At 40.2% G+C, this 11,289-nt stretch overlaps 1 long non-coding RNA gene across 4 annotated transcripts; it reads right to left on the bottom strand.

Moving 5' to 3' along the window:
- Nucleotides 1–2,128: 2,128 nt before the first annotated feature.
- Nucleotides 2,129–10,624, bottom strand: LOC144372208 (uncharacterized). 4 transcript variants are annotated; one of them, XR_013432259.1, is made up of 6 exons: nucleotides 8,357–10,624; nucleotides 8,060–8,181; nucleotides 6,530–6,688; nucleotides 6,095–6,374; nucleotides 5,417–5,553; nucleotides 2,129–2,621 (listed from the first exon to the last, which is right to left on the bottom strand). It is a non-coding gene; the product is annotated as an uncharacterized LOC144372208 (long non-coding RNA). The 4 variants fall into 4 exon arrangements; XR_013432258.1 differs by having other exon boundaries at nucleotides 9,536–10,624; XR_013432260.1 differs by having other exon boundaries at nucleotides 6,095–6,182; nucleotides 9,536–10,623.
- Between the last annotated feature and the right edge of the window lie 665 nt (nucleotides 10,625–11,289).

Below are 11,289 nucleotides of genomic sequence, written 5' to 3'. Positions count from 1 at the left end.
GAAAGTCAGCCATAGAGGTAGTTGTGTACTATCTCTATGCAATATTGATGTTGCCCATTATCAATAATGATATTTGATTATTAATGTTGCCCATTATCAACTTCTAAAATGTCTTTAATTCCAGCTACTCAGGAGGCTCAAGCAAGAGGATCATAAACACACAAGCAACATAGTGTGACTCTCTCTTCCAATATAAAAACAGCAGGAGATGTAGCTTGGTGTAAAAGTGCCCCAAATTCAATCCCAAGTTGCAAGGAGGCGGGGGGGAAACTTTTAAATGTCAGGTTTTTCGTTCTTTTGTTATCTATTACTTTATTTTGCCCATATTAAAATTTGGATTCTGCAATCTGAATACTCGGAAAATGAGAAATTATATCCCATCTGATTCAAATGTATGATATGTCAAAGTCATTTTACTGTCATGTGTAACAAAAAAATTATAATGTGCTATGCTATGTAGTTTGTCTCATCATTTTCAATACTGAAAGCATAGTTGTATAAAGATTGAGACTTCTAATTTTGTTTTATGTAAATAAACCAAAGGAAAGTACATTATTAAAATGCTCAATATTTTGGTAGGCATGGTGTATGTGTGTGTAAAGCAGTGAAAGGTTCTCAAAAATGAAGATGTCATTTAGTACTATTACATTTGTAAAATATATCATCTCACAAGGTCTGGAATCATTTTTGCACAGTTACATATGTGGTCATGACACACTATAGGTGTTTTTTCCCCCTTGGTGGTGCAGGTGAGTGAACAAAGAGCTTCATACATCTCTATACACAACTACAACTCCATTGTGTGTGTGTGTGTGTGTGTGTGTGAGAGAGAGAGAGAGAGAGAGAGAGAGAGAGAGAGAGAGAGAGAGAGAGAGAAAGAAGGACTTTTAATTTTGCTGTCACTGGCCTTGAACTTATTTTCCTCCTGCTTCAGACTCCAAATCCCTGGTATTACAGGCCTTGGCCTCTGCACCTAGCTTCCTTTGTTTATTGTGGAGGCTAAACCTCGAGTTGTCCCCAAGGTTCAAGAAAATCCATGAGAGGGAGAGGAAGAAAAGCTGATTTAGATTTTAGCTTTTTAGGAAAAAGGATGATCCTATTGGAATCCTGTCTGTATATCTGAACCACAAAAATACTCCAACTTCTTCTTGACCTCTACTCCCATTCCATGCCACAGACAATTGACACTCAATTTAGCTGATGAGAAAAGAAAGGCAAACAAGTCTGATCTCACTGTTCAGTAAGACTTAGCACCTAAGCCCCTCTAAATCCAAATCCCCTCAATCTAAAACCTACGTGGTTTCAGGGAACAGGAAAGTTTAAAAATCCATGTCCATGCTAATGAAGGCATTACATCCCATCAAGCTGAGCTCAATGTATAATTTATGTTTTTATCTTTTGAGACAGGATCTTGTTCTGTTCTCCAGGGAGGCTTCAAAGTCCTGGGCCCAAACAATGCTCCTGCCTGAGCCTCCTGTGTAGCTTAGACTACTAGTAAACAACATGGCACCCTGCTGATGATAATTTGATAAAGCTACCTGAGCCAACTGACATTAGGCATATGACCCCACCCAAAAGCTTTCAGTTTTGGTGGATCTCAAAAGAAAATCTGTAAAGTCTCTTAACCTAGACATAGCCCACCAGGGCAGGATTCTGTCACTGTCTGGACATGTCTGACCTAGAGCTGATGTCTTGGATCCCATGATTGTTAACTCAGAAGTCCCAAGACTAGAGATTTCATTTTGATGTTCTTCTTAGTTAATAAGAAATTAACTGTAGACCATTTAAAGGATATTTATTGATGCTTATTCTCTCTCCTCTTCTGGAAGGTCACATTCAGTTTTGAGAAGACACCATCAAGTGGCCACCCAACTATACATTCTGTTAGCACACTACCCTCATATCTCCAGAGATGGCATTGAGTTCAGCCACAGATCTGAGCTGGGTAATTGGCTCCTTCCTGCCCCAGACCTACCTATACAGCTTCCCATCCTAACCCTTTACACACCCCCTCCACATCAATAGACAAGCAGTGAATACAGGAATGGCTCATCATGAAAAATTCAATCACATTAGAAACTAGAAGAATTCTCAGTTAATCTAAAAAAAGAGTTCTTTAACAAAATAATTACACAAAAATTTTTTTTTATTCAAGAACCTTTATATCATTTCAGAGATAAAGAACAAAATGAGGGATGATTATCACAGCCAAGATTTCAAAGTGCCTAGGCATGCAGAGCATAGTCCCAGTACATTGAGTCCACAGGGGCTGTATGAAGGTCCCCAGTGGTGTATTTCAGGTTCCTTCTAGGGCTTTGGCTGAAGGGCATTGTACTCCAAGGCATCCTCAAGATGAGATTCTTTTCCTTTCTGGGTTCCTCTGGGATGTGAGCCTCTGTTTTCAGCAGCTTCTAGTGACATGCTGGGCTCCAAGAGAAGGCCTGAGTGTGGGTTTGTCCAATTGTCCAGGCACTGGCACCTCCTGGGAAGTTCAGGACCCATTGGTCCCACTGACCATAGTGTTTGCAGATATTTGAGGTGACTAGAGCTCCTGAGAGGTTTCAGTCATTGGCTGCTGGATGGTCTTGAACTTGGTGCTGGTTCATCTCAACTCCCTGCTCCTGTGTAACAACACATACTGTTAGTGCATGACCTCAGTTCCCCAAAGACAGCTCCCTGCTCTTTGTAAGCCCAGTGAGGCAGTTGGCTTACTGGAAAATTCACATCTCTGCACCTCTGGAGGCACTGGCAGGAGTTGCAGCTCAGTGAAGGAAAATTATCTGAGTTCAGGCCTAGGGGCATGCGGGGCTCTGGACAAGATCTCCTAAGAGTCAATGATCTCCAGGTTGACTGACAGACTTCCATAGCTTCAGCTTCCCTACCATGCCAAGGTGTGTTTTTACCTGGCCTAGGAAAAGGACCAACTCATTCAGTCTGGCATGGACTGAAGCTTTTCATAGTGTTCTGTCCAGTAGTTGACCTCAGAAGCAACACCCAATCATGTTGGAGGGACATTCATTTGCACCATACATTGATTGAAGAACCTCATAAGATTAAGGTGCAAGTGAACCAATCCTGAAGGCATTTTTGAAATTCCTTGGTTTTGATTGAATTAGGGAAAGGATGCAAGGATGAGGTATGATAGAAGCGAGCCTCTAGATCTTTCAAATTTCAATTCACTCCAAAAATTTTTTCTCTATTTCAAATAAACATAGACAAATTAACCATCTATGGTGGTGCACCTCTGTAATCCCAGCAGCTTGGGAGGTCAAGGCAGGAGAATGTTGAATTCAAAGCCAGCCTTAGCAAGGGCAAGGTGCAAAGCAACTCAGTGAGACTCTGTCTCTAAATAAAATACAAAAAAAAAAATTCAAAATCACTGGTCTAATTATGCACTTAATTTTTGTTAGTTTTTCGATGATTCTCGTGATTGAATATTAGGCTTTACCACAGATCTTTATCTCAGCCCATTTTATCTTGTGTTTGGGACAAGATCTGGCTATCTTTCCTAGGACGGCCTCAAACATCTGTATTTCTTCCCTCAGTCACTTGCTTTTTTCGGAATCCCTGCAAGGGTCACTACACCTAGCTAGTTCTCCACATATGGACTAGCTGGTTTCAGAGACCAGACTCAGTGGTGCTGGATCATACTCTTAAGACCATGGATATGCATACCCTTGATGGCCTTGACAGTTTCACTGTGTTTCAAAAGTGAACACAAATATTTGAACCTCTTGATTTGCAAGATTTTGTGGAGCTTTTTGTATAAACACAATAGTGAACCATTTTCACACATAACTTTTAACAAGTTATAGGAAGAGGATTGATTCATTCTTCAGGAGATTATATTTTTAATTGATGTAAAAAGTTTCAGGGGACATACCCAATTGTATTTAGAAGAAGTTTTAACATTTCCTTTTTTTTTTCTTTTTCTTTCTTTCAACTATTTTATTAAGTATCATTGGGTATTGACTCTAGGACTTCATGCATGCTGGCAAGCACTCTACCACTAATCTGCACTCAAAGTCCCCATCTGCAACTTATTAAGATTTTTTTATGTACATTTCATCTGCTGCTTCAAATTCTGACATAGTAGCCTCTGATGTGCCTTAGCACACCCCAACTTTCAATTGTCCTGCAGTGGACATTCATATTGCTGCTGTCTCCATAACCACACATAATTGTCTCTATGAACCTGTGGGAAAATTTCTCTAGAACAGGTGACGATTAATAAAACTGTTTCATAAAAAGTGCATGACCTTAATTTTACTGATAATTGACAGATTGTTCTTTAGGGTGCAACATTTATTTTTCAATAGTGATGTGCAGTAATGCATGCACATATTCCCCCAAAACACTTGGAATGACCCAGTATTCTGACATTTGCCAGGGGCTTTGTGGCTCTGTAGAGGTTTGCTCTGGTGCTGATGGCTACCTGTCCAGTCTTTTCTAATTTCTGAAGCTCTCTCTATGGGCCAATTGCTGTGTGATTTTTGAGAGACATTCTCTGATATTCAGTCTGAAATCTGCTTTTGCTTTTTGATCGGATTGCTGATTTTCTTTATCCCTTGTGCATAAACTGTGTGTGTTCAGTGTGGGTTCCTAAAGACAGAAGGAATACAATTGTGCTATTATATTAGACTTTGTGCCTTGAGCTTATTATAATCTCTTCCGTTTTTGATAACCCCAGTATAATGGATACAGAAAAGAATACATTTCCTGTTGGGCTGGGGTTGTGACTCAGAGATACAGTGCTCACCTAAAATGTGTGAGGCCCTGGGTTTGATTCTTAGCACCACATAAAAAGAAGTAAAGAAAGGTATTGTGTCCATCTACAACTGAGAAAAAATATTTAAAAATACATATTCCCCATAAAAAGAATATTTAAAACATTTTTGATTTTAGGATGTTTTTATAAAGTTAGTTTTATATAATTTTTTCTTTGAGAAAATATACAGGTAAAAGAAAACATGTCTTTCAAAATTTCATCCAGATACTTTATAGGTTTTCTTCTGTGTAAGCCTTTCCATCAAGAAATACATTGTTTAAATAGAGACATTTGTACATTTTCTATATAGTTTAACTCATTACCACAGGGATCCAGAAACCAGAGGCAGACATTCTGCCTTCCAGGACCTCCTCTCCCTGGTTGGTATTAAACTGGATCTCAGTGACATCATTCTGAGAGATGCTAGTGTCTGAGAGAAGCTGTGCTGGTCAGGGACAGCCTTGTGGCTGTCTTAGACACTGAAGACTCCAGGCCCTTCCTTAGGTAGATGCAGGATACAGATATTGTGCAAAGAGACACATTTCCCAGCTAAGGAACTCCTATCATCCCACACTTTCTTTCCTATACTTGGATATATTTGTTTGAGGCTAAAATTTGGGGCTCCTTTGCATCACCCTCCCTGGATACCTTCCATATCTCTGTCCACCAAAGGAGACCATCTCTAAGGCTCTGATGACAAGTCCACAGCACAGCTCAGAATCAGAGCTCTGTCTCCTACGGCTTGCAGCACTCTTCCATCCTCTCTTCTCTATTCATTCTGTCTCCTGTTGATCAAGAGAACCAAATATTCATTAGAGCCTGTACAACAACATCAATTGCCTATTAGAAAGTAAACAAAGAGACTTTGGTAAGTGATACATCTTACATTTTTCTGTAACAGAAGTAAAAACAAAATCTACCAATCTGAACACTCAGTACTCCTAGAACTCAGTGGTCATGGATCAGGTTTAAAAGCTTGCATGTCTCTGGGGAGCCTGTCTCTTGGACTATAGGGATTTCACCAAAAGAAGCTGCCAGGTCAGGCGACTGTCTGCTTGCTTTGCAGCATGGCACTCTCCTGAGGATGAATTTGAGTTCTTTGATGTCATAGGCATAGGGTTCTGGAAAGGCAGGCAGGTAGAACTAGGGATGGTTCTATGGTGTATGGGTGCTAGGCAAGTGTCTGGGTGGAAGGAGACCAAATATAGCAGCCCCCATGGCCTATATTTTAGGCTTTCCCACCTGGGTTCTCCCAGCTGAGGACAGAAAGGGGAACCACTTCCCAGAATCTTCTAAGCTCAGTGACAAAGGGAACTGGTATCTTACTGTCACTCTGTAGATTCCAGAGCCTGCTTGACACAGGAGTGATTGGTCCATGACTTTGGCCTCTAGATCAGAAGAAGCAGTGGCAGGGCTGAAAAAAGGAGGGAAAAAATTGAGTGGCTGCTCAGCATTTGTTTTTTATTGATGGCCCACTGGAATGAACAATTTCAAGGTTGAGTTCATTATGTTAGATGATGATAGTATTCTTGGCAGTAAATTGCTTCACAAGGTTGGGTCCGATAAACTTCAGAAGAAAAGCAATCATCTTTACGGTCCTGTATATCTAGGAAGAAAAAATTAAAAAAAAAAGAAAAAAAGAAGAGAAATCATCTTGGATGCAATTATAATAAATCTAATTGGGATGAGTAATTCATTAGATTAAGTAATTAATTAATTAGATTAAGTAGATTAAGGTTAAAATATTTCACAAAGGCTTACTCATTATGAAACACCAGATTCTCTTTTTCCTTTGTGTATATGAAATCCCATGATCACAGTGCTTATTCAGGGCATGTACCTTTGCTTCTACAAAGGCTTAATTCATTATCCAAAATCACACCAAAAGCAATGCTGCAAACGAGTCCTCTGTAGAGAGTCCTGTTAGGAGAAAAGATAGAAATCAATTCTCCACTCTTGATTGAAATTCTCAGCTACCTGTTTTTTTTCTCTACTGATGAATTCCTAAATTATAAGGACTAAGGGGAATAGAGAGGTGGGGTGGGGGAATGGAAAGCTATACTCTTAAAATATCAAAAAAAATATGGTTCAGACTTAAATTCTTATCTCAACATTTAATAGATAAAAATGTAATTATAAATTTAAAATTTTTAAGTCACAGCTGGTGGACATTATTCAATCTGTGAAGTGAGAACAAAATTCTTAATTTTGAAACTTATGTCTTAGGATTCTAAAAACCATAGGTCAGTCCAGCATAGTTGTGTCACACACTTGTCATCACAGCAAATAGGAAGCTGAGGTAGAAGAAATGAAAGTCTGAAGTCAGGTGAGGGACTAAAGGAGACTCTCTCTCAAAATTATAAAAAGTCTGGAAATGTAGCTTTGTTCAAGGGACCTTGCTTCAATTCCCAGTACTGAAGAAGAAAAAAGGAAATATGAGCAAAGTAACAACAGTTCCTGAAACATAGTACAATAAATAACCTTTGTAAAGGTTTGATCATTCTTACATGATCATACTGCTTATTATCTTAGAAGCATAAACCCAATGAAGAACAAAACTGTGGCCCTTTAAAACATCTCCCTAATGTAAAATAATTTTTCACGTTTTACTACCAGAGCCCCTTTATTGGTATTTTCTTTCAGCCACAGAGCCTTCCTAAATATCCCAGGCTTTCTAAATCTTGAAGTCCTCCCACCTCAGGCTCCTTAATAGGTGTGATTACAGGTATGGCCCACTGTTGCAAAGTTACCAGAAATTGGTTATTAAAAAATTATCAGAAGCACACATATATTTACATCTTATAGAAACACCGGCCCCCCTGTTTAATTATCCCTTCAATATCATCAACTCTGCATTATTATTCAATCAAGCATATTATTCAATCACGCATATTTCAGCAAGTTGTTATGAAAAGAGCTACATGTATGGCATGTTCTCTCTCTAATGTAGAATTTTATAAACAAAAAGTTTACTTGAATGTAGAGTAAGGATTATTAGGGTCTAGGAAGAATTGAGGAGAAGATGGAAGACAAGTTGGTGGAAGTGACCAATGCCCTTGGTATGAATGAAGATATAACATGAACCCCTTCAATGTTTGTTGTAAATATGTCAATAGATACATTTTTAAACAATACAAAAAATGAACATGAAGAAAACTAATTCCTTTCTCTCCTGTGGGAGCAGGTGCAGAATTCTGTAGTCCTTGAGTTCTACCTGGAAAGGGACCACAATGTGGGGGGAAATTTCCCACCTTGGGAAAGCCTTGAGCAAGCAAGAACCAATCCACTTACCTGAGGGTTGCTGAGCAGGATCCTTAAACTCACAGAAATTACTTCCTTTATGGATAGGATTGGAGACTTCTGTATAAGCACCTATCAGGTCTTGGCATCCCCAAGCTACTGCAGATGAGGTCCTAGTCCAAAAAGATCAGTGCATGCAAAAGTACAGAAGGGAAGATGAGCCTGTTGGACACCACATATGTCTCCCAGGGGCATTCCCACAGCTTTTTTGGTCTCTGAAACCCATTTCTATTTCAGATCTGCTTCCCCGGGCCACAAGCCCCACACAGGAGCCCTGCAGATTCACACCTTCCTTGTTTGGGTTGGAAGGTACAAGGTGGAGTGGTGCCCAAACTGAACCTGGAATATCCAGCTATAGTAGTGTCTTGGTGCAGGCACATTTTCCATCTGTGCCCTTTGTATTCTAGACCTTTAGGAAGATTTTCAGATTAAAGCAGCCTCTTTTGGTCTATAATAACATAATGAGATTTGTATTAATGGATTATAGTAATTGTGGGGGATTTTCTAAAAATATTCATTTAGTTGTAGATGCACACACAGTATCTATGTATTTTTATGTGGTACAGAGGATTAAACCCAGTGCATCCCACGTGTGAAGCAAGCACTTTACCACTGAGGTATAACTTCAGCCCAGGGAATTTTTCTAAATAACATTTTATCCCCTCTTTAAATAAGAGAAAAAAAGTAAGTTATTTCATGAATTTAATCAGTTAGTTGTAAAGCAGAAGAGCAAAACCCTCAGTGAATGGCAATTCAAAAGCCCCTTCTTCTGACATTTGCCTTTAGTTTAACCCCCAACTATTGTCTTGCCATTTTCAAACTTAACCTCTTACCAGCACCAGCTTCTGACTTGGGCCCTGGCTACTATGCTACTCCTATCATTCAGAATTTTATAAGTGAGTTATCATTACATCTATCATAGAAAGCATATCATTTCTTATGAAAAATTGACATTTTCTCTTTTATCTTGTTTTATTCAGAGTGAGAAAACTAGAGGGAAATATGAAAGGCAAAGGGTAAAATATGAAAAAGATGGTCTCCTCTCAAGAATGAAGGAACTGGCAGGGGTTGTAGTTCAGTGGTAGGGGGCTTGCCTACCATGTGTGAGGCACTGTGTTGGATTCTCAGCACCACATAAAAAATAAATGAATAAAATAAAGCTATTGTGTTCATCTGCAACTAAAAATTTTTTTAAAAAGGAAGGAACTTAAATTTGATTAACAATTAGAAGTGTTTGGATAAATGATCTGCACACTTTTTTTACTGTCATTAGATATAAAAAGACAGACTCTTGATCTCCCATTGTTTATTAATGTTCTAGGTTTATGAAAAAGTTTTTAGAAAATAGAAAAAATATCTTAACTCATTGCTTAAGAGATCCTGACAAATCGTAGAGTGTACTTATTAATCACTAAAGGCCACTGAAATGAAAACAATGTTACTGAGATGTAAAAAAAATTTAACTACCTAAAATAAAACTTTCTTTCGCAGCAACATCAATACCCCAGAGTATATCCTAACATTTGAAAGGGTGGATGTTGGAGCATCAGGGCGCTGAAGAATAGTGTGTCTCACTGATCCAAAGCAGAATCAAGAGGCAGAGGTTGTGTTGTCTTGCCTGCCTAATGGCTCATTCCAACCACGCCTATTCACACCTCACCAAGCAAATATCTTCACTTCTGTTCTTTTCAGTGGTGGTAGGTGTGCTGCAGCAGCCAGCAACAGGGTCCTGTTTGTGAATGAAAAACAGATAAGGCTGTCTTAGCCTTCCCACTTTCTGCCCTGTGGGCCTGGGTCCCATTGGCTGTGGATTGTAGTCTACTGATGGCTGTGAGCTGTTCCCTGCTGGGAGGCCTTCACCTGAGAGCAGGCTGGAACTGCACTCTCAGGCTCCCCACAGACCTACTGAATCAGAATCTCCTGTATGAGCAGGTGATTCCTTTTGGTATTAGAGTTTGGGGAGCACTCTGGGAGATAAAGAACGATTTTCTAAGGGTGTGGAAACCAGAATTAGACAGGCATCAGTATAGATAAGTAAATAAAGTCAGGTCACATCTAGGAGGCCAATTTTGAGTGAGTCTGGGAAGTGGGAGACTGTCCCTGAGGGATCTTATTAGGAACCTGCCCCTGCTCCAACCTGTTGTCAAAGTAACCAGTCTCAGGAAAATCTCTGCCCTACAAGGAGCTATAAGGTTATTAGGGTGTTTTTCCTCTACTCCATCCTGCCCTTCCACCTTCAGCCTACCTATTTCCCACCTTTTGGCCATCCCACCAAGCATTCCTGGGCCTAGTCATGACCACAGGAACAAGAAAAATAAGGAGGGAAAGTGAACATCAAAGGAAGCCTAGGACATATAAAAAGGGCAGAACACCTGGCTTCTCGGGATACCAGGATATCAGCTATGCCCCCTTTCTCCCTCGCAAGAGTAGTCTTTTAAATAAACCCTGCTTCATTTGCTTGCCTTGGCCTGCTTCTCTAATGTTCAAACTTCAACATGTGCAGAAGCAGCAGTCTTCACCAATAACCAGTGATATCATATTTGGAGGTTCATATTTTGAGGAGCTTACCTCTATACTGAGGTAAGCTCCTCTCCATACATCCCACATCAGTTTGAGGTACATCTTTCTTTCTCTTATTCTGGAGGATGATGGGTACCTGTTTGCTATTTAAATGCAGTTAGTAGAGCCACCACTCATCAAGACTAGGGTGAAAGGTTTCTGGCCTAGGCAGCTGTTAATCACCTGTTAAACACAGAGCAGGTATGTTGGCATCTGCTGAAGCCTCTTCCTACTCCTCTGTCCAGGCTCAGAGAGCAATTGGCTTGAGTATACAGTGTCCCTAGTCCCGATCTTCCTTGGATGTGTGGAAGTGGATGAAGGAGTATGGAACAACATGAGGAATTTCTGGCCTGAGCTACAGTCAGGGGAAAATTCTAAGGTTCCTTCTCTGAAAATTCCTCCCGGCTGCCCTAGGAGGTATAAAAGGTGACCTGTAGATGAATGACACTGAGGGAAAGCCCCAGTTACATTTGCCTCCATTTGAGCCACACAACACTCCCAACCCCATGTCCATTCCCTCCTGGATGCTCCCTTCCTTTGCAAATCAGAAACACTGGCAAACACTGGAGAAGGAGAAAAAAGTGGGGTGGTGGGCGCAAGGGGCACCGAGGGGAGTGCGTGCGGTAGGGGACCCAAGCAAGGGGCCCCCGGTTTGACCCAAG

This window comes from Ictidomys tridecemlineatus, assembly GCF_052094955.1.
Source record: "Ictidomys tridecemlineatus isolate mIctTri1 chromosome 1 unlocalized genomic scaffold, mIctTri1.hap1 SUPER_1_unloc_6, whole genome shotgun sequence".
Taxonomy (NCBI): Eukaryota; Metazoa; Chordata; class Mammalia; order Rodentia; family Sciuridae; genus Ictidomys; species Ictidomys tridecemlineatus.
This window is presented reverse-complemented; position numbering and strand designations above follow the sequence as displayed.